We start from the raw sequence: 27,863 nt of genomic DNA, 5'->3' as shown, positions 1-27,863 counted from the left end.
AGTATGTAAAAGGACACAAAGATCAGTACAAGGACGTCATGATGGACGATCCACTGGCCCCTCACATCACCAGGTAATAGACATGACTAAATACACATGTTCTCTCATTATCTGTATGTAAAGAATTAATTCAGTCACTGGATGTGTTTCCTACAGTTGGAAACAAAAATCTTTTGAAGCAACTTCTTCCTCAGAAGATTCTTTATTTTAAGCCTCATTCACACGTCGGTGATTTCAATCCGTGATTGTGAGCCCAAACCAGAATTTGAACCTCCACACACATAAGGTATGTAACAGCGGCTGCTAATGTCCCCCTGCTTATCGCTACAGTTCTGGGCTCAGTGTTCAGCGCTGATCTGCTGCCGGTGTTTCCACATTCACCGCTGCAGTCCTGGGATCTGTCCTTGCAGGCATCATCTGTCCTGGGATCCGCTCCGCAGTTTCCTTCCAGCCCTGAGTACAGCTGCTTATAGCTTGTTGTCTGTAGCACTTCCTTTAGGACTGGCGCACGTCACTTCCTGTGATTTATGGGTTAGCTCATATGACCTTGCTGACCAATCCTAGCCCTCCTGCACATACATAAGTGGATCAGCCCCCTTCCCAGGTGCCTGAGCGTCAAGGTCCTTTTGTCCTGCAAAGGTTGCTGATATCTCTGCTTGTCTTCCTGTGTATCTGACCTGTGCTTGTGTTTCTGGACTCCGCTACCTGTTTGATCCCTGCCAGCTTGCCTTTATTCTCCTGTTGCCAATCCGGATTGCCTGACCTGTACCTGTGCTGCCTGCCCGGACCTATTGCTTGTTTGACTTCGCCTCTGCCTCATCCTTTGGTCCTGCACTGTTGCTCATGGTTAAGGCTTTGCCTGCCAACTACGTCTGTACCTCTGGTACCTTGATCAGGTACCTCTTGGTCCATCTGAACCAGCTGCCTTGTGTGCCAATCCTTCTCAAGAGGTCGCGACCTGGTGTTCCTCTTGGGAAAGTCTATCCCCACAATCAGGGGTACTGTGAAGAACGAGGGGCTCACTTAGAGGAGGTAGGACACGTGGCACAGTGGATTCACACCCTCGGTTTCATGACAAGGTAGAGGGGGAAAGATCTGTACCTGTTCTGTGTTTAGACCCTCACCTGGTTTTGGCTCAAAATCTCTGGAAATCACTGACCAAACATTGACGTGTGAATGAGGCCTTATTCAGAGACAAGAGCAGCAAGACAGCATTGAAGTCAATGTAAAATATGGGATAAGACGTAAATGGAAGTGAATTACAGCTGTGGTAAAAGGCAGTGCTCTAAGTCCTGGACACCGTCCTTTATACCTCAGAGGACAAAGGAATTATTAATATTTTAATTCATGTTTTCCGCAGTGTGTCGCTGTACGTAGACTTCAATGTTTTACACACAGATTACATCAGTCCATCATTATCATACGTAACCATAGATCTACACAAGTTACACCGACAACAACTTCTAATTGGATAAAAGTACCTTATCACAATCTCTTGTTGCATAAATAATTTGTTCCTGGGGCCTTCCATTAATCCTCTCCAATTTAAGTACCAATCTCCATTTTTCTCTCCAAAGAGCCCCATGGTCCATAAAGCCAAGATCGGCTCTTTCATTTATCACCGGTCCATCACCAAGGATCGATCATGATCATAAACATGCAAATGGTTAGTTTTAATAGACAAATACATTTATCTTGGCCAAGGCTTCCACTTCTAGTGCAAATATAATCTACTTTCTAAAGGTAACCATTCCATCATAACATTTTCGATTACTTAAAGGCCTCTGGTTTTCTCAGCAAAAGTAGTTAGTACTAAACTAAAAGTACATCAGTATTTACTTCAAAATGGTGATTGACTCTTTAGCTAAGCTCCTTTTTGAGGTATAAACACAAGGGGGAGTCCTTTACTATTCTGAAATAAGCCTAAATTAGACGTATTTCAAGGGGAAGATTTCGGTGCAACGGTTAGTAGCGCCGCTATCTGCGACTTCACCCTGCTCACGCCAGGTCTACAATTGTGGGTGTGGGGTTAACAGTGAAGGGGACGGGCCTGCACCTCTTCATAACTTCGGCAGAACCACCACCAGCTTAGGGCTTTAAGACCTGTGTTTAAAACACTGGTCTTAATAAATGTGCCCCAAGATGTATACCTAGGAGAACATGGCTGACCATCCGATCTAATCCTGATTCTGCAATACCTACAGTTAAGGAAGAGAGAACAACACCCAAGAGATGTCCCAGTCCTCTTCTTCCACAGGATAATTCAGAGGAACATCACTATGTCCCACAGGATGATCGGGTAGATGGATCTAAGGGCATCATGATGGAGGATCACCGGCCCCTCATATCATCAGGTAGTAGACATGACTAAATACACATGTCCTCTTATTATCTGTATGTAAGGAATGAATTCAGTCACCGGATGTGTTTCCTACAGTTAAGGAAGAGATAAGAACACCAGAGAGATGTCCCAGTCCTCTTCTTCTACCAGATGGGTCAGAAGAACATCACAATGTCACACAGGATGATCAGGTAGATAGAGATAAGGTATCATTAAATGTCCCCTATCATCTGTAGAAGGCTGTGAAGATCTTGTTTTATCCACCACTATTATATGTTTTATCCTTGTATAATGAGAAAGACGGAGATGTCAGGATTACAGCTGACCATAGACATTACATGTTGTCTGGATCTTCTCACTATTTTCTGCCTGTATAGACTTTTTAAGATGGCCTTCTCTGTCAACTGCTGCAGATCTTTTGTGGTGGCACAACAGTTTTCTGAGAGGTCCTCGGCCGGGACCATACAACAACACAAATGGTCAACCATAGTTGTGCTCAGATTGTCAGCTTGAACATGAACATCAGGAGATAAATGCATCATTATCTTCAAAGGTTTTGTAGTCTAGGGTGCAGTTTCCTGATGTCTCCTGTCAGAATGGCAGTACCAAGATCATACCACGGATTCTATTCTAGCACATGTAGATGCAAGTCATTCCTTCTTACTTGCATGGAGTATAATATAATATTCAGGGGTGTAGCTAAAGGCTCATGTGCCCTTCATGCCAAATTCTTGACTTTACCCCTTCCCTCCAGCCAGATATGTAACTTGACCTGCATGAACTTTGTATAGTACCGGTGTCTGCTTATGTGGCACAAGGGTCTTTGGGCCCCCTCAGGCTCCTAGGCCCTGTAGCGAATGCACTCCTTACAGCTACACCCTGATAATATTGGAAGTTGATTATTGGAAAATCTATATAGGATTATTTTCATCAGCACATATAATTCTAACTCGCCAACAATTTTCTAGCTGCTCAGATGCAGCCATACATTTTGAACCTTTGATTATGGACACCTGGTCATGTGACCTCCAGTCTGACCTCCAGTCTGAGGCTTGCTGTCTCTCTCCTGTGTGGCTGATGTCCTGTGATCTACAAGATTACAGCATCATTTATCAGATCCCTCTGGAGAGCTCCCTCCCCACCAGCTGCTCCTCCTTGTCTTCTGTATGTCCCTAAACATCTCATGCTGCTTAAGATATCATCTCTACATTATCCATTACACTAGAAGAGCAAAGGTTTAGATGATGAGTCCCTGAAATTAATACCTTCAGAGTAAAGATGAGCAAATTGATTCTAAACTAATCGGATTCATTAAGAATTTTGCAAAAATTGGTCTGCCAAACAAAAACAAAGCTTATGCAGTTAGTTTCAGATGAATCACATGGAAACAGTGCCCAGTGTGTTTTACTGTCAGTATTAGCAGGAAAAACCACGAAGAAGGAAGAAGACCGAGTGTAACATGACACTGGGAGGAACTTGGGTGGGGGCAAAATCTGACAAAGAGCGATTATACAGTAGACACAAGTCACTAACGTAGTGGGATAGGAACACTACAGAGAGGGAATTCAAATAGGGCAAGAATTAACCCTTTCACTACTGAGCCACTTTTAACCTTAAATCCCAGGCCGATTTTTGCAAATCTGACCAGTGTCACTTTATGTGGTAATAACTTTAAAACGCTTTTACTTATCTAGGCAATTCTGAGATTGTTTTCTCATCACATATTGTACTGCCTGACAGTGGTAAAATTGAGTGAAACTATTTCATTTTATGTATAAAAATATACCAAATTTACCAAAAATGTGGAAAAATTAGCAAATTTCCAAATTTTAATTTCTCTACTTTTTATAATGGATAGTAATAACTCCAAAAATAGTTATTACTTTAATTCCCCATATCTCTACTTCGTGTTTGGATCATTTTGAAAATTACATTTAATTTTTTCAGGACATTAGAAGGCTTAGAAGTTTAGAAACAAATCTTAAAATTTTTAAGAACATTTCCAAACCCCAATTCTTTCAGGACAGTTCAGTTATGAAGTCATTTTTCTAGGGCTTACATATTAGAAACCACCCATAAATCACCCCATTTTAGAAACTACACCCCTCAAGCTATTCAAAACTGATTTTACAAACTTTGTTAACCCTTTAGGTGCAACACGAGAATTAAATGGGAATTAAATTTGAAAATGTAACCTTTTTTTTTAGCAGATTTAAAATTTTTATCTATTTTTTTTTTTTCTGCAACACCTCAAGAGTTAACAGCCCCCCAAAATATATACAGTACAGACCAAAAGTTCGGACACCCCTTCTCATTCAAAGAGTTGAAAATTGTAGATTCACACTGAAGGCATCAAAACTATGAATTAACATATACATAACAAAAAAGTGTGAAACAACTGAAAATATGTCATATTCTAGGTTCTTCAAAGTAGCCACCTTTTGCTTTGATTACTGCTTTGCACACTCTTGGCATTCTCTTGATGAGCTTCAAGAGGTAGTCACCTGAAATGGTTTTCACTTCACAGGTGTGCCCTGTCAGGTTTAATAAGTTGGATTTCTTACCTTATAAATGGGGTTGGGACCATCAGTTGTGTTGTGGAGAAGTCAGGTGGATACACAGCTGATAGTCCTACTGAATAGACTGTTAGAATTTGTATTATGGCAAGAAAAAAGCAGCTAAGTAAAGAGAAATGAGTGGCCATCATTACTTTAAGAAATTAAGGTCAGTCAGTCTGAAAAATTGGGAAAACTTTGAAAGTGTCCCCAAGTGCAGTCACAAAAACCATCAAGCGCTACAAAGAAACTGGCTCACATGTGGACCGCCCCAGGAAAGGAAGACCAAGAGTCACCTCTGCTGCGGAGGATAAGTTCATCCGAGTCACCAGCCTCAGAAATCGCAGGTTAACAGCAGCTCAGATTAGAGACCAGGTCAATGCCACACAGAGTTCTAGCAGCAGACACATCTCTAGAACAACTGTTAAGAGGAGACTGTGTGAATCAGGCCTTCATGGTAGAATATCTGCTAGGAAACCACTGCTAAGGACAGGCAACAAGCAGAAGAGACTTGTTTGGGCTAAAGAACACGAGGAATGGACATTAGACCAGTGGAAATCTGTGCTTTGGTTTGATGAGTCCAAATTTGAGATCTTTGGTTCCAACCACCGTGTCTTTGTGCGACGCAGAAAAGGTGAACGGATGGACTCTACATGCCTGGTTCCCACCGTGAAGCATGGAGGAGGAGGTGTGATGGTGCTTTGCTGGTGACACTGTTGGGGATTTATTAAAAATTGAGGGCATACTGAACCAGCATGGCTACCACAGCATCTTGCAGCGGCATGCTATTCCATCCGGTTTGCATTTAGTTGGACCATCACTTATTTTTCAACAGGACAATGACCCCAAACACACCTCCAGGCTGTGTAAGGGCTATTTGACTATGAAGGAGAGTGATGGGGTGCTGCGCCAGATGACCTGGCCTCCACAGTCACCGGACCTGAACGCAATCGAGATGGTTTGGGGTGAGCTGGACCGCAGAGTGAAGGCAAAAGGGCCAACAAGTGCTAAGCATCTCTGGGAACTCCTTCAAGACTGTTGGAGGACCATTTCAGGTGACTACCTCTTGAAGCTCATCAAGAGAATGCCAAGAGTGTGCAAAGCAGTAATCAAAGCAAAAGGTGGCTACTTTGAAGAACCTAGAATATGACATATTTTCAGTTGTTTCACACTTTTTTGTTATGTATATAATTCCACATGTGTTAATTCATAGTTGTGATGCCTTCAGTGTGAATCTACAATTTTCATAGTCATGAAAATAAAGAAAACTCTTTGAATGAGAAGGTGTGTCCAAACTTTTGGTCTGTACTGTATATCTATTACCCTAAACCTGAAGTTTACAGAAACACCTCATGTGTTCTCAAAAACTTATGTATGGGTGCACAGCATGCTTCAGCATGGAAGGAGCACCATATGGCTTTTGGAGAGCGCATTTAGCTGGAATGGTAATTGGGAGCTATATCTCATATGAAGACACCCTGAGGTGGCCCTACAGTGGAAACCCCATAAAGTGACGCCATTCTGGAAACTACACCCCTCAAGGAAAATTTCAAGGTGTGTAGTCAGCACTTTGACTCATCAGGCGTTTCACAGAATTGGCTGTGGAAATGAAAAATTGCAATTTTTTCCAGAAGTTGTTTTACACCCACATTTTTCACTTTCACAAGAGGAAACAGGACAAAATGCACACTACATTTTGTTACCCATTTCCCCCTGAATATGGCAACACCCCATATGTGCTCAAAAAATTATGTATGGATGCATAGCAGCGTTCAAATGGGAAGTAGTGCCATAGGGCTTTTGGAGGACAGATTTGGCAGGATTGGCTTTTGGGAGCTATTTCACATATGAAGACACTATGAGGTACCCCTAGAGTGGAAATCCCCAAAAAGTGACCCCATTCTGGAAACTGCACCCCTCAAGGAATATTTAAAGATGTGTAGTGAGAACTTTGTCCTCAAATGGGATTCATGGAATTGGCTGTGAAATGAAAAATGTAATTTTTTTTCCAGAAAAATGTACTTTAGGCCCGAACTGGAGAAAATTCACCCCCTAATTAATTACCCATTTTCTCCTGATTACAGCAATACCCCATATGTGCTATATGGGCGTATCACAGGGGTCAGAAGGAAAGGAGTACCAAATGGCTGCTGGAAGGCAGATTTCACCAGAATAATTCACAGGCGCCATCTTGCAATTGAACACACCCTGAGGGGTCACTTTTTTGGGGTTTCCACATTTCGGAGACTAAATCCCTCAGGGAATATTTCAAGATGTGTAGTGAGCACTTTGACCAATCAGGCATTTCACAGAATTGGGAAATGCTTTGATGTGAAAATGAAAAATATTTTTTTTTTCCCAGAAAAAGGTGCTTTACACCCACATTTTTCACTTTCACAAGGAGTAACAGGACAAAATGCACCACACATTTTGTTCCTCATTTCCCACCAAATACGCCAACACCCGATATGTGCTCAAAAAATGATGTATGGGCGCACAGTAGGCTTCAGAGTGGAAGGAGCACCATGTGGCCTTAGGAGAGATGATTTAGCTGGAATGGTAATTGGGAGCTATGTCGCATATAAAGACACCCTGAGGTGGCCCTACAGTGGAAACCCCCAAAATGTGACCCCATTCCAGGAAACTACACCCCTCAAGGAATATTTCAAGGTGTGTAGTGAGCACTTTGACCCATCAGGCGTTTCCCAGAATTGGGAAACGCTTGGCTGTGAAAATTAAAAATGCTGGCCATGTGCATGACCCCCCCCCCCCCTTTTTCTGGGAGGCATGCTACGCTCTCACCGGATACGTTGCTGGCCATGAGCATGGTCCTCTAACATGGGTGGAACGCTTGCACTCCCATTGGATACGGTGCTGGCCTTGTGCGTGACCACCCCTTATTCCATGGGCGGAATTTGGCACACTCACGAGATTCACGGCTGTCCTTGTATGTGCTGTGCTGGACTTGTACATGTCCCCCTTCATTGGCGGAATAGTTGCACTCTCGCAGAGTTCGGTGTTAGGTGTATTATTGCACACTCACTTAATGCTAGGATAACCCTGTGCATGTCCCCCTTTCACTAGGTGGACCTTCTGCATTCCTGCTGGATTATATGGTATGTCCTACTTCTCTGAGGTAGGTACGGCCTTAGGCATCACCCCCTTTTGGGGACGGGCCTTTGCACTCTTTCCGACTGCAGTTTGCCAGGTACGTTTCCCCCCTTTCGGGGCGGACTGCTTGCGTTCCATCGCATGCCATGCTAGGCTTGTGCATAACTCCCTTTCAGGTTGCACTTTGCAATTCCGTATATGCTGTGGCACTCTGTGGCTGGCCCTTTTCGCTGAAGTGACTTTTTTGCAGTGAGCGGACGTTCTTGTGCATTGTTTGTGGCGTGCCTTCTCCTCCTGTAGGTGGGTAGGCCTTCTCACTGCTTACGGGGCTGCTCGTACGTATGCCTCCCCTCCTTCCTGCGACATACTTTTGTTCTCTTGGGATGCGATGCTTGCTGCAAGCCTTGCACTCGTCTCTAAAGAGATCATTCTGTCCACCTGACCCTGGATGGGCTCTACTTGCTCTCTACTGTCACTGAGCTGGGTGGTACTAATTCATTTCGTTGGCCCTTCATCCCGGGGAGTGTTCGTGGTTCCTAAATGCCCTTTCGTCCTTCCGCGGCATTGCTTCCCTGCGCTAGTGGTCACATGGTCGAGAGTGCTGTTGTCTGCAGCGCCCCTCGAATTCTTCGTTGGCTCTGGCGGGACTGCGGTTCCCTCGCCTACTACCATTTCAGTCTGATCTGCTACCAGGTTCGGCCGCTCTTCTCGGGAAAGTCACCCAACTTCTCTTGGGTGCTCGATTACCCAGGTCCGGAGGACCTCCACCATGGGTTCTTCAGGGTATTCGCCTTCTGCGAGGCGGTGTACCGGGCGTCTCACAGTGTAGTGGGGTTCTGCTTTTGGGCTGTCCTATGGCTTCCCTGTTGCCCACTCCTCCTTTCGGTTGGAGGGTGTTATGCCGGCCTCTGTCTCGACTACCTTATCTCGCCAGCTATGTTTGGCTCCCGCTCGGTACAGATCACTCCGATGTGGCTTCTGCCCCGCCAGGCTTCAGAGGCTGTTCCTTCACGGTCTTCCCCTCTGGGGAGAGCATGGTTGTTCATGTGGATGGTTCCGGTGTTCCTTTTGGCTTCGTACTGTCTCCCTTGTTCGCACTGACTGTATTAGCTGTGTGCCTATTTAACGGGTCTACCGCGTTCTGTCCTCCCGCTGGCTGCAGGTTGCGTTTTTCCATTCTAGACAATGGTCCTGCTGTAGACTTGCCTTCTCGGTAACTTGGGGGGGCTACCTTTCGGTCCAGTTTGTCCTTAGATCTCCCACACCGGGACTGTAGAACGTGGCTACATCAGCATGGACTTTAGCCTGTCTTGTCCTGGCATCTGGCGGATGCTGGGCAGACCCTTCGGTTCCTTTCCGTCTGTCCTTCTGCTCCCCCACTCCGGGTGGATACGGGACAACATTGCTAGGGGGCCGACGGGACCAGTTTTTGCCGACCCTTCTGCCCGTGTTACTGGTCTGCGCCTGATCACATTGGGTTTTCGCCTGCTTGCCCAGGCGACTCCAGCGGGCTCGCTACTGTTCGCTCCTGACTGTGTTTCGTCCAGGATCTGTCGTAGGACTTATTTTTTTTTTTTTGTCTGGGGTTCTGTGGGAGGCTGGGCATTCCCCACTCTGCCTTTCTCTCCCCATGGTTCTGTCTTTCTCCAGTCCGGCCTGGACCTGGCACTGGGACTCTTTTACTTGCAGTGTCAAGTGTCGGCGCTGTCCTTCCTCTTCCAGCGTTCCCCGGCCCTCTGGGCCTGTCATGACCTTCTTCCTCGGAGTGGCTCTTTGGTTCCTCTGTACTGTCCTCCGGTACCACCCTGGGAACTACATGCTGAGCTCTCGGCGCTCCAATCTTTTCCTTGGAGACGTTACAGAAGTTCTCTCTACCCCTTCTGTCCTGTACGGTTGTGTTTCCGTAGCAGTCGTGTCTGACGGGTGCCTGAATGGCGGCCCTTCTTGTTCTGAGCCTTCTGTCTTTCCCCAGGACAGGGCTGTCCTACATCCGTCTCTTCCTTCCTTCTGGAGGTGGTGTTTGCCTTTCGTTTCAACACTTCACCGATTTGGACGTTGTTTGGGCCTTGCCGTTTTTTTACTTGGAGATTTCCGACTCTTGTCGACGTTCGGTCTCTTGTGTTTCCAGGAGGTCCGCGCATAGGGTTGACGGACTCCAGGGTGGCTTTCCTCCGCTTTATCAGATTGGCTATTGCTGAGGTTACCGCACCAAGGGCAGGGTTCTGCCTTTGGTGTCACCGTTCATTTCACCAGAGCGGTCAGTGCCTCCTGGGCCGGAGGCATTGGGCTTCGGCCATGCATTTGGGCAAGGCGGCCACTGGTCTTCCTTGCACGCCTTACCGAGTTCTACTAGGTAAATACTTGGGCTTCGGCAGATGCTGCCTTGGCCAGCCTGGGTTTGCAGGCGGTGGTTCCTTGATGCTTTCGGGTGCTTCGCCTTGGTGCTGTGGTCCCTCCCCTTTTGGACTGCTTTTGAACGTCCCAAGGTCTTCTGTGTCCCCCAAGGAAAATGGGCGAGAAAACGAGATTTTTGTATAACTTACCAGTAAAATCTCTTTCTCGCTCTTCCTTGGGGAACACAGCACCCACCCATTCATTGTTTTTCTCTACACGGTTTCCGAGGTGTTACCCGTTAGGTAGTTGGCTTGTTAGTTCCTTGTTGGACTTTGCCTTTTCTCACTACCTGGGCACGCAACTGGCAGTCTCTCTCTCCAGGCTGAGGGTATAGCTGTGGAGGAGGGGCTTAACAGTTTTCACTTAGTGTCACGCCTCCTAGGGAGATGAGCTATACCCAAGGTCTTCTGTGTCCCCCAAGGAAGAGCGAGAAAGAGATTTTACTGGTAAGTTATACAAAAATCTTGTTTTTATTTGGTCTCCTTGCTACGAAGGTGTAGTGGCTCAGTTGGTAGAGTGCATGGGTTTATCTATTGGATTCCACAGTGCAGCCAGGGTTTCAATCCTGTTTCATGTTTTTAAAATTGGCCTGCTATTGATATTTTAGGTTAATGTGTAGAAGTTTTCGTCCAGTGTATAAATTTACAATTTCAAAGAACACGCCTATATATTTATTCTAGTAAGTTGTATTCCTCCAATTGTGTCCTTGGAAATAATTATATATTTATACACTGTGTTCTGCACTCTTATCTGATTACACTCTGGCCATGTCAGAAGGATCTGCAAGGCTGTGCTTGATCCAGTACAGATGGGAGGACGTGCCAGCTTCTGGGCATACTTGGCTACTGCTTCTGTATACCAGCAGTGGCCATATCCACGGACAACACAGTATAAACAAGGGAGGGGGGACCTGAAATAATTATAAGCGATGCACAGAAAATTGCTTATGCATTTAAATTGGAATTCAATCAAGTAGATGGGATTACCCCTTTAAGACCGCTGCTCGCCGCTGCAGCAGCTATGCCTAGCATTTCTGCATTATATAGCCCCCTGCAAGAAAAAAATACTTGTTTGTATATGTAACAGAGAGACAGCTTTTCTTTTTTAAAACCTCAAGTTGCTACATAGGTGTTTTGCCAGCACAGCACCCCAAAGAGCATTCTGCTGCAAACGGTGAGCAATTGCACTTTTTTTTGCAGGGCATTACATGCATGCTATTAACCGTTACTTGATCTATGATGTAATAGTACGTCTCAGGTTGGGTCTTTAAAGATGGTGCCTGGTCCGTTCTGGAGCGGGTGCTTTAGCAACCGGATGCTTGATGTTTCATTAAGCAGGCACCCGTGGCTAATGTCCATGACCGACAGTAATGCCGGTTATCGACATTTAACCCCTCAGATGCCGTGGTCAAACCTGACCACATCATCTGAATATGTGAAAACACGGAACTGCGTGCACATATGCTCGGGCTTCCCTGTGTGGTGATTGGAGGAGCATGTATGTAGCAGCCCCTGTCATTCAGTAGTTTCTATGGAGATCCTGCCTTTTCCAGGTTTCCATTGACATATAATACATTTTTCATAGACTCCAATCCTAATGCATTGGAGTCTATGAGAATAGCAATCCAATGATTGCTTGGTATAGTTCGATATGGGAAAGTGTAAAAAATAAAATAAAAATAAAATAAAGTTTTTTAATATAAAAAAATAATAATAATATTTACCCCATATGATAATAGGCTAAACAGGGAAAAAAGGCAAAATCGCAGATTTGTCATTTTTGGTTGCTTCATTTCCAACCTAAAATTTAAGGGGTTATCCAATACTATAAACTGCCCCCCCCCCCATCCCTCACAGGGAATATACTTACCCCGCTCTGCTCCTGGTCCCCGCACCGCCACTTCTCGCCATGCGCTGATGAAAACAGGCAGGCGGGGACGGGGATGAGCCTCCCTAGCGCCACCCGCGATGGAATTGTGGACTGGATGGCCTTGGAGCCAGTGGTCACAGCATTCCTCCTGATGCTTTTCCTTGCAACCTTACAGAAGCTTTTCAGTTGTATTCTCTGTGTCTTCAATGGCCCCTCTTACTGGGGAGCCTTCTTTTTTTCTTAAGAAGGGGCAACAAAACCCCACTATGCACTACGCAAGATACTCAAGAGAGTCTCCTTGTTGAGGAGTTATGTGAGAACAGTCAGCGTTTGGAGTACCATGAGGAGGAGATTCGGGGAAGGAGGGGCACCTCATTAATAGCTGTGTTCATAGTTGTAGTAGTAGTGGCAGCTGTAGCTGCACTGCTGGTGCTAGGGGCAGTGGAACTCAGGGCATGTATAAAGCAGGGAGATGGAGGTAACATCAGAGGAGGAGGATGGTGGTAGTGGCAGCTATAAAGAGTGGAGGCTACATATGGTCAGAACCTGCCAGGACCAGATCTTTTTTTAATATGGTCAGCTTGGGAACTGGTGATGCTGATGATACTGTGGTCACAGGCTCAAAACGTACCAGACCTAAAACAAGCTCGGCTGCAGCTAGCTCTGTGTGGAGTGTGCAAGTATCTCCTGTCTGGCAGTTTTTTCTCCACGGTGCTGGAAAACAGAAGCAATGCCCTGTGCAAGATCTGCCGGATTAAAATAAGCCATGGACGCTCAAACATATGAACCACAGCTCCCTTGAACCACATGAAGCGGCATCCCTAGTTACTGTGGGAAAACAGAAGTGTCTTCCAGCTACCACAACAAGAGATTCCTCCTTCTCTTGGTCTCCTTTGTGGCAGCCAGGCGGCATCCATGTGCTATGCTGTGTCCAAGTCATCATTAGTTACTGCTTCTCCTGCTCAGACTATGCCTCATCCATTCTGTACCACCATCGGCCACCATTAATAGAATGTGTGGACAAGAAACAACTTTGTCTGAACAAGTTTCTGGTGGTGCAGTCTCTGTGGTACCACTTTGTGGATTCTGCTGCCTTAACGGAGGTAATGGCATGTGCTCAGCCTCACTAGAAGTTATCTAGCTGGCATTTTTTCAAACAAAGCCATCCCTGCTTTGTACTCTCAAGTGGCGGTGAATGTAGGCCACTCCTTGCAATTCTAGCTGTGTGCAAGGTGCACACAATGGACACCTGGAGCAACGGTTACGGGCAGAAACAGTTCATGACTTTCACAGCCCATTTAATCAATATTTTTTGCAGCGAGGCAGAACTGTTGCAAGAAGGCCAGGTCCTAATGACACTTCCACGTTTGTTCCCACACCAGGCACTTTGAGGACTGATGGCTTGTGCCCACCCAAGGTGGAGAGTCACAAGCTGTCATTACGTCTCTAAAAAAGGACCAACCCTGCACACGTATGCTGGGCCAGTCCTTGAGCCTGTCAGTGTCTGGTACAGTTCACATAAGGGCGGACGTGTGGAGCTGTAACTATGGTTAAGGACAATATATGTCCTTTACAGCCCACTGGGTAAATGTGGTTCTAGCCAAGGCAGCAACTTTGCTGGGTGATGGCAATGCCACCTACGCGTTGTAATCGTGGGATTTCTGCGCCGATGTCCTCCTCCACCATTTTCTCAGCCTACACTGTGGGCACAGTTCAGAATGGTCCTCCAGCATACCACCTATGCAAAGCCCGATGGTTGTCATGCACTTCTGCGCCTGGGCAAACTGAGTTACAGTGCGGAGGAACTCAACCCAAAATTAGATTTTTGGCTGTCTCCTCGCCAACTGGAATAGGAACCATGGTCACCAAAAATGGAAAGAACATTCTGTCTGCACAGCGTCAGGGAGGACTGACCCATGCACCCTGCATGGAGCACATCTTCAATCTCATTGTCACTCAGTTCCTCGTGTCTTCCAGTGAACTGCAAGAGCTCTTACAAATGTCCAGGAAACTGTGCATGCACTTAAGCCACTCTTACTCTTACTGTGCTGCAAATATTGCTTCCCTACATCGCCTCATATGAAACATTTCCACACGTTGGAACGCCACATGTTGGCATATTGGACCAACTGTATGAGCAGAGGAAACCTGAGACTGATTTGTTGGAGGCTCCCCGGGGTAACGTTGACCTTGGACAGTGGCAGTTCATGCGTGACACCTGCCCCTTGTTCAGGTTCTTTGAGGAGGCCAGGACGAAGGGATGAATGATGTCATTTTACTCTTGGAGGGGATGCTGATAAATCTGACTGGCTAGGGGACAGAAGATGTGGGGTCTACCTCTCACAGCCACCTGAGCCCTGTGGAGACTGAACTGGCACAGGAGGAGGAAATAACCACCCAGGAAATCTATACAGAACTAGGTGGTTTATCTGGCCAAGAAACATGAGATGAGCAGAAGGAGCATGAGGAGCTAGAGGGCGACAACAAAGAACGCAGATGACCCCAACAGACCACTGCAGTATGCAGTGGAGATGGAGGCAGGGAGTGCCTTGCGCAAATGGGCAAGTGCATGCTGAGTTGCTTGCATAGTGACAGACACATTATTTCCATTCGGCAGAGGGATGTCTACTGGCTCTCCACAATGTTAGACCCTCACTACCAGTCCAAAATTGTTTTGAGAGGGATAAAAACTTCAACTGCTACATGTGCCTGTAAGCCATGTACCGGGGTGGGCTCCCCAGGATACAGCAAAGTCACGAACGAGGAAAGCAACTGAAACACTAGTTTTGCCCAAACCATATTTTTACTTAAACGTGGTTATGAACACAACAACAGATGCTGGTTACACACAAATAAGTTTACATACACCCAAGACAGGAGCTGGGGCTTTTGTGCTGTACAGCGTGGCACCCTCCGGTGGATGCTGGAGGTATTAGTGGTAAATATTACCTACTTGCGAGCTCAATTAGAGTCAGGAACAATTGTTCAGAGCTTAATGCAGGCTAGCCTGCGGTACAGCACAACAGCTTACAATCTTATTCTATGCTATAATAATTAACTCCCCCAACAACTTTTTAAACAGCACATGCTATAGTCCTTCTCCTGAATACACCAGCATGGCTTGAATTAATTGTGAAGCTTCTTAGCTCTCAGGTGTGAAATAACACTTTAAACGTGAAGTCCTTGTAAAGAGCAGTTAACACTTGTGGCCTGACAAAAACAGCAAACCTAACTAATTACAGGCCTGATCTCTGTCTCTGGGATCCTAGGCGCCAATACTGTATGAGATGCGTGCACGATTAGTCTTGCCTACTCAGGTCTGCTTTGTGTAAGCTGGTGACTGGGACGGAGCAAGGGTGCCACAATGTCTGTGGCTGTACTTCTCAGCTCTCATCTGTGTTCCTGGCAGCAATTCCCCTTCCTCTGGACAAGATCGGGGTAATGGACCCGATCAGCTCCCCTTCGCTGCAGCTTTGGTTCCTGGAGAATGCTCCCACACTGGGATGTCAATGGATTCTCCTCACACAGCTCCTGGATGCCTCTTCCAAGCTTCACCCTGAAATGGCTGCTTTTTCCTCCCCAGGCTTTATAACTCCACTTCCTGAGAGTTTTTAACATCACATGAATCTAGAAATGCAGTCCTTTTAGATATTCTTAGGAAACTCTTGTACCCAAACAGCAGAATTTCAGAACAAATCATTTAAGGGCAAAGGCATTTTCAGGAGTTCCGGTGACATACCGGGCTCTCCATGGGGCTGCCAGGAAGCCCGGTGATGTCACTGGTACTGATGTGAAAAAGTAAAATGGCTAGGGCAGAGCTAAAGCACGCCCATCAGAGCCGGTGATGTCACCCGAACACAGTAGGTTATTGTAAACAAAAGAGCCCTTGCCCTGAGCGATCCAACGCATGGCAAAGGAGAGCATCGGAGCATGAGATGCTCCGATGCTAACATCAGGGGGCTGCCTGGGTGAAAATATTGGTATGTCTGGGTTCAGCTCTGAACCCGGACAACCCCTTTAAGTCTTGAGTCTCTAATGAGCACTTTTCTTCACCCACCTACTGAAGAAACCAGCAGCAGCAGGACATGGAGCAGAACCTGAACCAGCAGGTGGTAGCATACTTAAACTGCACCCTGTCATCCACTACTGGGCAGCCAAAATTAAATTGTGGCCACAACTGGCCAAGTTTGCCTTGGGCAGGCATTATTGCTTGGCCAGTAGTGTGGCATCAGAGCGAGTGTTTAGTGCAGTTGGTGGCATAGTTACCTCAAAGAGAACTCTCCTTTCAACACAAAATGTAGAGAGATTAACCTTTTATAAAGATGAATCAAGTGTGGATCATTTATTACACGCTGGTCTTAATAACCCCTTTCCCTGTCGGTGGATCTGCTAAAGTTCTATAGAGGTACTGTCCTCTATATAAATTCAGCGCATCCACTGTCAGTCTAAATGTAAGCCAGCTTCTTAAAACAGGCATAGAAAATGATAAATGAGACGGACTTATCAGCCCTTCCCCTCTCCCACCCACACCGCGGTCTGTTTTTTAGACCTGGCGTGAGCGTGGAAAAGTCACAGGTTGCAATCTGTGACAGATATACATAAGAAAACTGGTTTATATCACTTGGTATATGACCCCCCAAAATGTTGAGAGATTAACATTTATAAAGATGAATCCGGTCTGGATCAACCAGGATTTCCAGACATCGGTGCCTGATACAACAGACTAGATGATTCTGGCAGTAATGATCTTACTATAGTAACACCAGATCATTCTGACAAATGGCCCATTACTTCTGCCCAAGTGCTGCTACCACTATTCTGATACTGTCACCTGCCAGATGCCACATGCCTGCTGCCTTTACTGCCATCTGCCCCTACTATGATCTGCTGCCATCATGTGCTGTTATAGTTAATGCCACTGCTGTTGTCCTACACCTCCCCACTCTTTGACTGGGCCACTATATTGACTCCTCATGCTGTTGCCACCCTCCCTACTCTGTTCCGAGCAGGTGGCACAGGTATAGGTCAGGCAATCCGGGTTGGCAACAGGAGCGTCAGGACAAGCAGGCAGGGATCAAACAGGTAGCGGAGTCCCCAAAAAAACAAGCACGAGTCAGGTACACAGGACCACAACCAGGGATAACAGCAACCTTAGCAGGACACAAGGACCTTGACGCTGAGGCATCTGGGAAAGGGGCTGAGCCACTTATATATGTGTAGGAGGGCTAGGATTGGTCAGCGAGGTCATATGAGCTAACATAAAGCCCATGAAGTAATGCGTACTGGCCCTTAAGGAAGTGCTGCAGGGAACGATGGCTGTTTCGTGCATACATGCACTTCGTCTGTTATTTACTGACGCACAGTAACTGTTTCGCTACCAGAAAGGACAAACTATGCTTGTTGCTGCAATGCACAATGATTTACACCATGATACATTCCCTAAAGCTTAACTGCAGGCTGGGATATACCTTATTTATTTAACGGGCTTCATGACTAATTAATTAGTAACAAAGCAAATTTGGGGGGAAATATGGCAAAACGACTAAATCGAATATTTGAAAACTTTGCTCATTACTAGTAGTGATAATAATCAGTTCTCACTTCTTCCGTTTTCGTTTCTGTCCTTATACTATAGACAGTGATAAGCAGGGTGTTCTAGTGGTGATAGATAATCAGTTCTCACCTCTCCTGTGTTCTCCCCTGTCCCTTATACTAGGTACAGTATCTTCATGCCTGCAGTCATCCCAAAACTTCTAGATAGAACAAGAAGACAGCATTAAAGGGTTTGTTCAGGAATAAGTAACTTTTTACATGTGTCCGCAGCCTCTACTATGGAAAGGGTCATACGTACCTGCTACCCTTAGCTCTGGTTATGTGTGCAGCTCCTGTGTGTCCATCTTCCAGTAAATGGTGTTTGCTTCCTCGCCGGCAAAGCTTGACTGCAGCCAATGATTGGCTTCAGTGGTGATGTGTTTTTTGTGGACATGTTACCCCTGAATCCAGTCATTGGCTGCAGCAGAGCAGATAATTTATGCCCATTCCGAGGAGGTAAATAAGCCACGGACCGAAAGAACTTTGGCTTACCGGCTTCACAGCCCTGGGGCGGCCAGCAAGGGCAACAGGTGCACAAACAATGTAATGTTATATACACAATGTAATGTTAGGGATGGAATATAAGGGCTACTCTCCCTGCATTGTAAACTGGTTGGAATAATGAAGCAATCAGATTGGATTTATACAGGAGACCTGCAGATATTTGGGTCAGATAACTCCTGCTGTCCGGTCATTTTTGGTTGTCATTTTAGTTACTGATTTTATCTGTTCATATAAAACTTTCCACAAGACTTCTCCAACCGTCTGATTTCAAAAATATTTGTTTCACAGATTGTGAATCCGGGTGAAGATCTGAACATTATATATGTTGCAGAGACATATGTGAGGGGTGATGAGCAGAGTACAGAGGACATTCCTAGCAGATAACCGCCCAGGTGAGTAGTGACCACTAAGTAAAGCAGAGAGGTTTCTTATGTTTCTGCTTATTCAAATAATATTTTTCATATATATATATATATATATATATATATATATATAATTATGCAATGTGGGAATAATGATATTACAATTATTATTGATGAGTATATATGAAAGTATAAAGGAACAAAAATAAATCTCACATACGGAGAGACTTGTACACAATAACAATTACTAATAATTACTACTAATAATAAAGTTACTCCCAAGACCATTTAGTAGTAACTAAACAACAAATTACTATCACTCTAAAGTACAGTGTTACCATTACAGTACATACATAGGTCTTTTCATGTCTCTCCAGTCCCTGTATTTACTCTGGCTCCTCCAGGTTTCTTCTACTCTAGCACTTCTCTTTTCTACTATGTTCTCTTTTCCTTGTCTCTTCTGCCTGTCACACTTCGGTGTGGGAGGGAAACACCACACTGAGCATAGGAGGGAAGAGGGGAACAGGGAATCAGGCCTGAGCACTAGGGAAGGAAAATGGACACCTTCTAGTGAAAACCCTAACCAAAATCCTAACTGATTATCCGTATAAACAGACCCCAAAAGTAGGTGAGTTCATACGCAGGAATACCTTAATTTCAAAGGAGCAATGGAAGCACCAGGAACTTAGCCCGAGATCCAACCACAATCTGACCAAAAGGTCCAAACAGAAGCTATAAACAACACAGCATTGTGGGAGAAGCAAATATAAATAGAGAAGGTTAAATGACCCAAATAGCCACACCTGGGCAAGCACCAGAAACAACACAGACGTTATTTGATCCAAACGGAAAACCTGTCAGATCAAACCACGTGTTGCCAGTCTCCCTGATCTCCTGCCACCTGTCTCGGGAACGTCCGTGACACTGCCTCTTTTCCTCTTCTTCCTCCTTCCTTGGGTCTCAAAAAACAGCCAGTTCTACCATTGTCTAGAATATGGCTTAGACACATCTTTTTGGTTGCTCCTTATGGTTTCTAGTAATTTCCAGTTAACTTTTGAAGACTGATAGAAGCAGCTGGAATGTTGGGATTTTCCAGCATTATCCTGCCCCACAAGCTATGTACCACCTACTGGACACTATCATTTTTTAGACAGTTAAAGACTATTTGCTACCTTTGATATCCTAATGGCCCGTTGTCCAGATATAGTACTCGCTCACACTGGCTTTGAAAGGACATGTATAGGCACTAATTACCAGGAAGTTGTTGAAAACCTTACATACATACTGAATACCAATGCAATGTATGGCTTACATTATTTTCCTATTTTTTTTTTTTTTTAAATGTATTTCTTACACATGCATAAATGCACCTACACGCCTTGACATGCTATCAATGAGGTTTTTAATGATTGTCTGAGAAATGTGCTGCCATGCTGAATGCATTTGGGCGAGCAAATCATCAAGATCTGCTATTTATATATTAAGGTGCATTTACACCAACAGATTATCTGACAGATTTTATGACTAATCATTGGTCAGATGGCTGTTTACACACACAGATCTTTTGTTATACACACCAACTATTGGTCTGTTTGGACAGAAATTGGTCAAATAATCTGTTGGTGTAAATGCACCCTAACTTTGCAATTGCTGATTATCTGGTGCCCTACACCAGGTGCTTATCATGTCCTCCTCAATGAACATCCTCCTATCCCTAACAAAAACAGAGCAGATTGTTGCTTCCACTTCTGTCTACCTCCTTTTATTTGTGCAAACTGAAGCATTGCCATGTTGTCTTAAAGCTGATGAGAGGGGAGCTTCATAGATTAGTTGGTAATGTGCATCAAGCAGCAAGTTTCCTGCTGGGTTTCTTTCCTCCATCTACAACTGGACAATTTGGTCAGTGACAATGGCAGGAACATTGTGGCTGAAGTTAATTTGGGGGAAATAACATAGGCTCCCTGCATGGCGCACATCATAAATTTTTTAGTGAAATTTAGCAGCAATTTTTTTAAAGTATCATACCGTGCAGACGGTGTTGGTCATGTCCAGGAGACTGTCCAGCCATTGTTATCTGGCTAAAAGGCCCTTCTGAACTTGAAATTACAAAATGGTCTGCCTTTGTACCGTTTAAATTCCACCTTGTATATGGTGAAAAGTTGCTATGAGCAGTGTAAGGAGTATAATAATTTACATGATGCACGAGACCACCACAGCAGAGCATATGTGATTTTGAGCGCAGGCAGTGGCAGCTCATCAGGGACATGTGTTGCATACTCAACCCCTTCAAAGTTGCCACCAGACTAGGGACAAGAATTAACATGGCATCACCCTGATATTTATACAGTATTTGAACAAATGCTCACACTTATGAAACATGGACTAGAGGAAGAACCAGAGCCTCCACAACTTGATGGGGAGCCTATAGCTGGTAGGAACCTGCACGGACAAAGTCCCATAAAGGAGGAAGTGGAGGAGGAGAAGTTTATGGGGCAGGGGGATATGGAGTTTCTACAGGCACAGCTAGGGAAGGAGGTTGGCGCTCTTTATGATGGGTATGCTGATGATGATGATGACGACAATGACATTGGCCATGACTGACCATTGCAGTGGGTCTTAAAGAATCTGGCCCTCAGATGATGTGAGCATGACAAGCTGCATACTTGTTTGCCAAAGTGCTGACAAGTATATTGTTTGCATTACGGCAAAGTAATGACTACTGCTGTCCATGCTTTTAAATCGTTGCAAAGCAAAATGAGGGAAAGTTTTACTGACATCTGTCACCTGCATGTCTGTCTAGGAGTTTCCTCTCCAACCTGGCTGAGTCAAAAACATCCCGCCCTCTCTGCTGGTGCTACCGCTACGATAAGTATCAGAAGCCACAGCAATAGCCAGTTTAGTTTGGTTAATGTGATGGAGGTTTTTTAAGTGCTGTGCCGACCTGACACATATCAGCAAAAGCATAATCATTGCCTGAACAACCGGGTTCAGTCGTACCTGGACTGTGCCCTTTCTTCTGCACATAGCCTGTCCTCTGACTCCATGGACTTCTGGGAGGAAGATTGGAACAGTGGTTTGAACTGGCTCAATTTGATATGTGTACTGTCTTGTCCAGCCTCCAGTGCAGGGTATTCAATGCGGCAGGTGGTCTCGTCACAAGGAAGAAAGTGTAGAAAATTTTACACTGGTAAAATTGGATGAGGCATAGGTCCATGAAGAACTTCACACACTCCCAGCTGATGCCAATGACTAGATCTGCCAGAGAGCCATACACAGATTATGAGGCCAATTGGAGCACACTCGATTCTGGTTGAATTTATTTGTTCCCTAATGGACTCTTCCGACTGATTCTTTAAAATTTATACCTAAAACGAGTTTCAAGAAATGGTTCACCTCTAGTGATAGACTTTTCATTATCATTGGATGGTGTGTATATATATGAATCGCAGGCACTTAATATAAGTCCATGAAAAAAAGGAAGAAGTTATGGTGTGGGCCATGCAGTTTGTTTACATGAGAGTGACAGGACTGAGATTTGGAGAGACCTCGGTGGGCACAGTGTCCTAGCTGCAGTGATGATGTTCGGGTCACAGGATTATTCTTTGCAGGATAAGGCTACATTCACACAACAGTGAGAAACATTTTTAGATTGAATAGAAGTTAATGGGATTATTAACTTTTTTAACGGACAGTGAATTGTGGTTGTAAAAAATAGGACATGTCTCATTTTTGGCCATTTTCACTGCCAGATGGACCCCATTTGAATTAAAACAAAACCCTGCACTTCATTAATGCTGCACTGACTCTGGGGGACATTATTACTGTTGGGGGGCACTATTGGGGACATTATGTATACTGCAGGGGTTGGAAATTAAATAAAGAAAAGCCAATGATAAAAGCATCCATTTTTAATGGCCATTTTTACCAAACATTAAAAATGGATGCACAACATCTAGATGGCCAGGAAAGGGATGCAAAAATGGTTGAAAAATAGCCATGAAAAACTGAGCTTGCTCGCTTTTCATGGCCATTCGTGTGCATGTAGCCTTAAGAGGTAATTCAAAAAAGTCTCACTAGACACCAGATATTTCCTACCTGCCGGTCAATAAAGATATCCTGACCCAGATGACGAACTCTTTATATTATCAATAGTAATTATATATCAAGAAAAACAACATATTAAGGAGCTCCCTACTGGCCATTCTCGCCTTCCTCCCTCCCAGTCTAGCTTCTTTGTCTGTCATCCATTATAGCTCAGGCCTGATTCCCTGGCCTGTACTCTCCTTCAGCAACACTAATCTCAATGCATCTGCTGGGTTGAGTGGGAGATCGCACAGGCCAGAGAAAATACTCTGGTCTCTGGCCTCTTGTCCAGCGCTAATAAATGTTTTGTTTATATGTATAGTCAATTACAGATTGGGTGGAGGTTCCAGGAAGTTCCTCAAGGTGGGGGGGGGCCAACCTCATCTAGTTATGGACTTTGGTCTACTGTTAGATTGTGATCTGTTTGGCCACCACTGTTTTAGTCAACTAATTCTTTTATTTTGTGCCATGCCTTGTACTTTCAGTGGATTTTTGTATACTGAAATGTAATACAATTTTTAATAGAATATTTTGGTATATTATTCATAAATAATAAAATGTCTTTTATTCTTGCCAGATGACTGTACCAGGAACTTCCGGTCTTCTGATTCATCACAGACTGTAATAGAGAATAAAAATCACAGAAAAGGTGTTAAAGTTGTTAAACATCAAATGGCTCAAGTAAGAGCGAAGCGATTTTCATGTTTAGAATGTGGAAGATCTTTTAGATATAAATATGAATTAATTAGACATCAGAGAACTCACACGGGGGAGAAGCCTTTTTCATGTTCAGAATGTGGGAAATGTTTTACCCAGAAATCGGAACTTGTCATACATCAGAGATTTCACACAGGGGAGAAGCCATATTCATGTTCAGAATGTGAGAAATGTTTTCAGACTAAATCAGCATCTTGTTATACATCAGAGAATTCACACAGGGGAGAGGCCATTTTCATGTTCAGAATGTGCAAAATGTTTTCCTTGTAATTCATCTCTTCTTAAACATCAGAGAATTCACACAGGGGAGAGGCCATTTTCATGTTCAGAATGTGGAAAAACTTTTCACAAGAAAATAGATCTTGTTGTACATCAGAGATTTCACACAGGAGAGAAGCCATATTCGTGTTTAGAATGTGGGAAATGTTTTCAGATGAAATCAGCTCTTGTTATACATCAGAGAATTCACACCGGGGAGAAGCCATTTTCATGTTCAGAATGTGGGAAATGTTTTAACAATAATTCAGCTCTTGTTGTACATCAGAGAGTTCACACAGGAGAAAAGCCATTTTCATGTTCAGAATGTGGAAAATGTTTCAAGCAGAGATCAGCTCTTGTTACACATCAAAAAACTCACAGAGAAGACAGGCCATTTTCATGTTCAGAATGTGGAAAAGGTTTTAAGCAGAAATCAACTCTCGTTTCACATCAAAATACTCACAAAGAAGATAAGCCATTTTCATGTTCAGAATGTGGGAAATGTTTTAAGCATAAATCAACTCTCGTTTCACATCAAAAAACTCACAGAGAGAAGCCATCTCCATGCTTAGCCCTTTAATGACCTCCCTTATGTGCTTTTATGGTGGTGACTAACTGGCTTTATTCTGTCAGATACTCCTTTTTACAGGGAGATAAAATGAAACCTTGCACTGAGTTACTAGAGGTAGCTGAGGGCTTGGACTGATGATTGGGACAACTTTAAGAGCTCCCCAAACATGCATGATCTCCCGTATTGAATGAATACCGGTGGTCAAAGGACAGATCCAGTTAAAAGTGGAAGCAAGTTTATATACCCTCTAAACAAAAATGGTTGGTTAGAGGGAAAAAAAAAAAAAAAACCCTATAGAGCCTGATAAAAAGATAACCTATTCCAGCCCCAGTCTGTTCTACCTTTATTATTAAAATTAAAAATATCAAATATGAGCTAGTCAAGAAACCGTCGGCTATGGTCTTACTGGGTTTCATCAATAATGTGAAAGTCTCAAAACAAGTGACCCAGACTAGGATTGCCTCATTACAAAGAAGCCATTACTCGCCCTCCTAAAGGAATATCATCTTAATCTGTACATTCTGACCAAAATGTACCTGTAGATAAATCCAACAAGTGGGGTCCCCACCACCCCTGTATTTCTAGAAGTCATGTGGTTCACTCATCGCACATGAATTTACCAGTGGGTTAATCCTTGATTATTTTCTTCTTTGTATGTCCCACCAGCTCTGGATTGTTTAGTTTTATAACTGAAGACTTTTTATATTAAATATTTATTTTGGATTTATTGAATTTTTGATCATTTTGTTTCCTTTTGACTCTTTTCATTCATATTATTGTATGGTGATACGGACATGATATTTTTTTATTTGGAGAATCTCTAATATTCAGGCTGTTCTATTAACTCTATGAGCTTAGTTACAGTTTTGTTTGGTTTTTAATTGGATGTCTTACACCTGACAATACTTTGGGGGCGGGACGGGGGGTACTGATCCTTTAATGTTTCTATGGATGGTTTTGGAAGCTGACCCTTAATGTTTTGTGCACATAGTGGTTTCTACCTTGCCAGGCACATTTGGATGCCCCAGTTACAATGATGTGTAATTGTGCCACCTTCCAAAATATAGAATAAAACACAAGTGAGAATAAAATAGAAAAAGTCTGCATAGTTGCTCCTTTCATATGAAACAAACAAACAAAAAATACTATGAAACCAAAGCAGAGTTCAGTTTCAAGTTTTAAAGTGGTTCCGTACAGTATTATTTTAAAGTTTTGAACGAAGCAACTTCGTATGAAGCATGAAGACAAATTTTTTAATTTAGTAGCCAATGGCTCAATTTTTTGGGGCGCACTTTTTGTACAAAGTAAACATTGTTTTCAAAATGAAACATTTGTGAAATAAATTAAATTTTCACCTGTCTTACCTGTCCGGGCTCCAGCATTGCGACAGCATCTGTTTCTCCTGCAGTGGGCGTATGCTGGTGTCACGGAAGGTGTACAGAAAACTAGAAGACACAAAATGAAGATCTGACTGACTGGATCCAAAACTAAGGAACCAAAGGGAGAGCCCTGCAACAGACCTGGCTCTCTCCCTAACTGCTCAGCCTATGCAAAAATCTCAATGGTAGATGATCGCATATCCTCGTTCCTCGACTGTATAACACCTGAAAACCCTATAATAGTGAGGGGACACGACCACCGGCTCCCTACACTTGATACGGAGGGAGTCAGGGTCACCTGGGATCCAGCAAACAGGAAAACACAAATGAATGAACAAAACGTATCTGTAGAAGACTCAGTAGTAGCATCCAGCATGCACACACTCCAGGAAGTTGTATAAACCGCAAAGTGATGCAGTATGGGAAGGGATTTAAAGGGATGCAATCAGTGCAACTACATGACAGCTGAGAGAGGCTAATGAGATGAGAAAACGAAAGCAAAACAAAAGGAACCTCAAGGAGGAGGTTCTGAAGAACGTCTGTCAGAGCTTCTCAGATGTCTGGTGGTGACAGGTGGGGGAGATTAGCAGTGGGCTGATTGCTCAGCTGCTCTATTACTGTGTACAAGTGTTTCTAACTAATGGAGCGCTGAGTCAATGGACCTATCCGGTTCTAATCCAGGCACTCGGCACTCCATTTAAATCCCTTCCTGGCCATATATCCGTGCCAGTGATAGTCTTTGACTACTAGCTGTGTACCTGGTTTTTGTTCCTGTGCTTATTTGGATTGTTCATGTTCTCGCCCCTGCTTGTCTTCTGACTGCTCTTTTACTTGTTTGGCACTGCTTAGCCAATCTGGTTCTAATATTGGCTTATCTTCTGACCACGCTTTTTGTTTGGTACTGCATATCCTGACTAGTTCTTACCCATTTACGTACTACCCTGTATTGTGTTTGTCTGCCTATGTTTGTCAGTCAGTTTCTGCACTTATATAGTCTAGAGCAGGGGTGCACAACGTTTCCCGGTTGGGGGCCACATTGCCAGACTAAACCAATGACGAAGGCCGAAATTAAATTTTAAAGGTGTAATAACAACTGAAATATTGTACTTATGGCATATTGAACACACATTATATACCATTAATGTCTAGTTACACTTCCAGGACTCCCCTCTAATTGGAGAAATACATGAAAAATACATGTGAGCAGCAACAAGACATAGGCATACATGTCTGTTACCAGATGGTTGGGGGCCGCATAGAATGGTATCAAGGGCCGCATGTGGCCCACCCCTGGTCTAGAGGCTGTCAACCAATTGCCGTCTAGCTATCTAGGGCTTGTACTGCAAGTAGGTAGGGAAAGCAGGCTGGGTACTAGCCTTATCTTGGGGATGGGCAATCGATATCAAAATCCCAGAGAACCTGCTTAATTCCTGCAAATAAATATTGGATCAAAATACTTATGACTCACTTCAATGACTAGGCGGTTTCTGTTATTCTGATTGTGATCTATAGGTATCTCCAATCTTTGTTTGGTGCTGGAAAAAAAAATGTTTGTTAAATATTAAAATTGGCTGAAAGTGTGGCTGAAATAAAGTAAGCACATGGAAATATATTATATTTCTGATAACGATTTAGAAAATATATAGCATTTTTAATATTAGTATTTTTTATCGGTATAATAAAGTATATGTGTGATTAAAACAATGTTAGAATTATTTGGATGAGCTAAACCATTACTGATTCATTATTCTCAGCTAAAGTTACACATGGCAGATTTCCAAAATTTGGCTTCATCATAAAGGCCCAAACAGGTTTGGTCACTAAGGGGTTAGAATGTTGTAAATGTTTTCACCAGAAATAAGATGTTAGACGTCACAAGACTCATATAGGGGATAAGCCATTTTTATGTACTGAATTTGGGAAATGTTTTATCCAGAAATCAGATCTTATTAGACATCAAATAAATCTCACTGGGAAGAAACCCTTTCAGTATTTTGTAAATTCTTTACTCCAAAGTCAACCCTTCCTGACTAGTGTTGAGCGAAGCGAAGCAAGCCAAGTGGAATTCGTCCAAAGTTTAGGAAAACTTTGATTCAAAATGAATCAGAATTTCCTCGCTTTGTGGTA

The 27,863-nt window shown here is 43.9% G+C and overlaps 2 long non-coding RNA genes and 1 pseudogene across 2 annotated transcripts in view; 2 read left to right on the top strand and 1 right to left on the bottom strand.

Annotated features, from left to right (window-relative positions):
• The first annotated feature begins 33 nt into the window (after positions 1 to 33).
• On the top strand, positions 34 to 2,557 carry LOC122940498. The gene is made up of 3 exons (XR_006390322.1): positions 34 to 73; positions 2,205 to 2,354; positions 2,438 to 2,557. It is a non-coding gene; the product is annotated as an uncharacterized LOC122940498 (long non-coding RNA).
• Positions 2,558 to 18,403: 15,846 nt separating this feature from the next.
• Positions 18,404 to 25,332, top strand: LOC122940451 (annotated as a pseudogene).
• The window catches only part of LOC122940493, a 27,900-nt gene continuing 22,705 nt past the window's right edge, over positions 22,669 to 27,863 (bottom strand). The window contains exons 2-4 of the long non-coding RNA XR_006390317.1: positions 27,205 to 27,271; positions 25,722 to 25,802; positions 22,669 to 23,430 (exon numbers count right to left, since the gene is read on the bottom strand). This is a non-coding gene — a long non-coding RNA (uncharacterized LOC122940493). The remainder of the gene's footprint in view (positions 23,431 to 25,721; positions 25,803 to 27,204; positions 27,272 to 27,863) is intronic.

The sequence above is a fragment of the Bufo gargarizans genome, chromosome 6 (assembly GCF_014858855.1).
Source record: "Bufo gargarizans isolate SCDJY-AF-19 chromosome 6, ASM1485885v1, whole genome shotgun sequence".
Taxonomy (NCBI): Eukaryota; Metazoa; Chordata; class Amphibia; order Anura; family Bufonidae; genus Bufo; species Bufo gargarizans.
The sequence above is the reverse complement of the archived record's forward strand: the minus strand, read 5'-3'. Positions and strand labels throughout refer to the sequence as shown.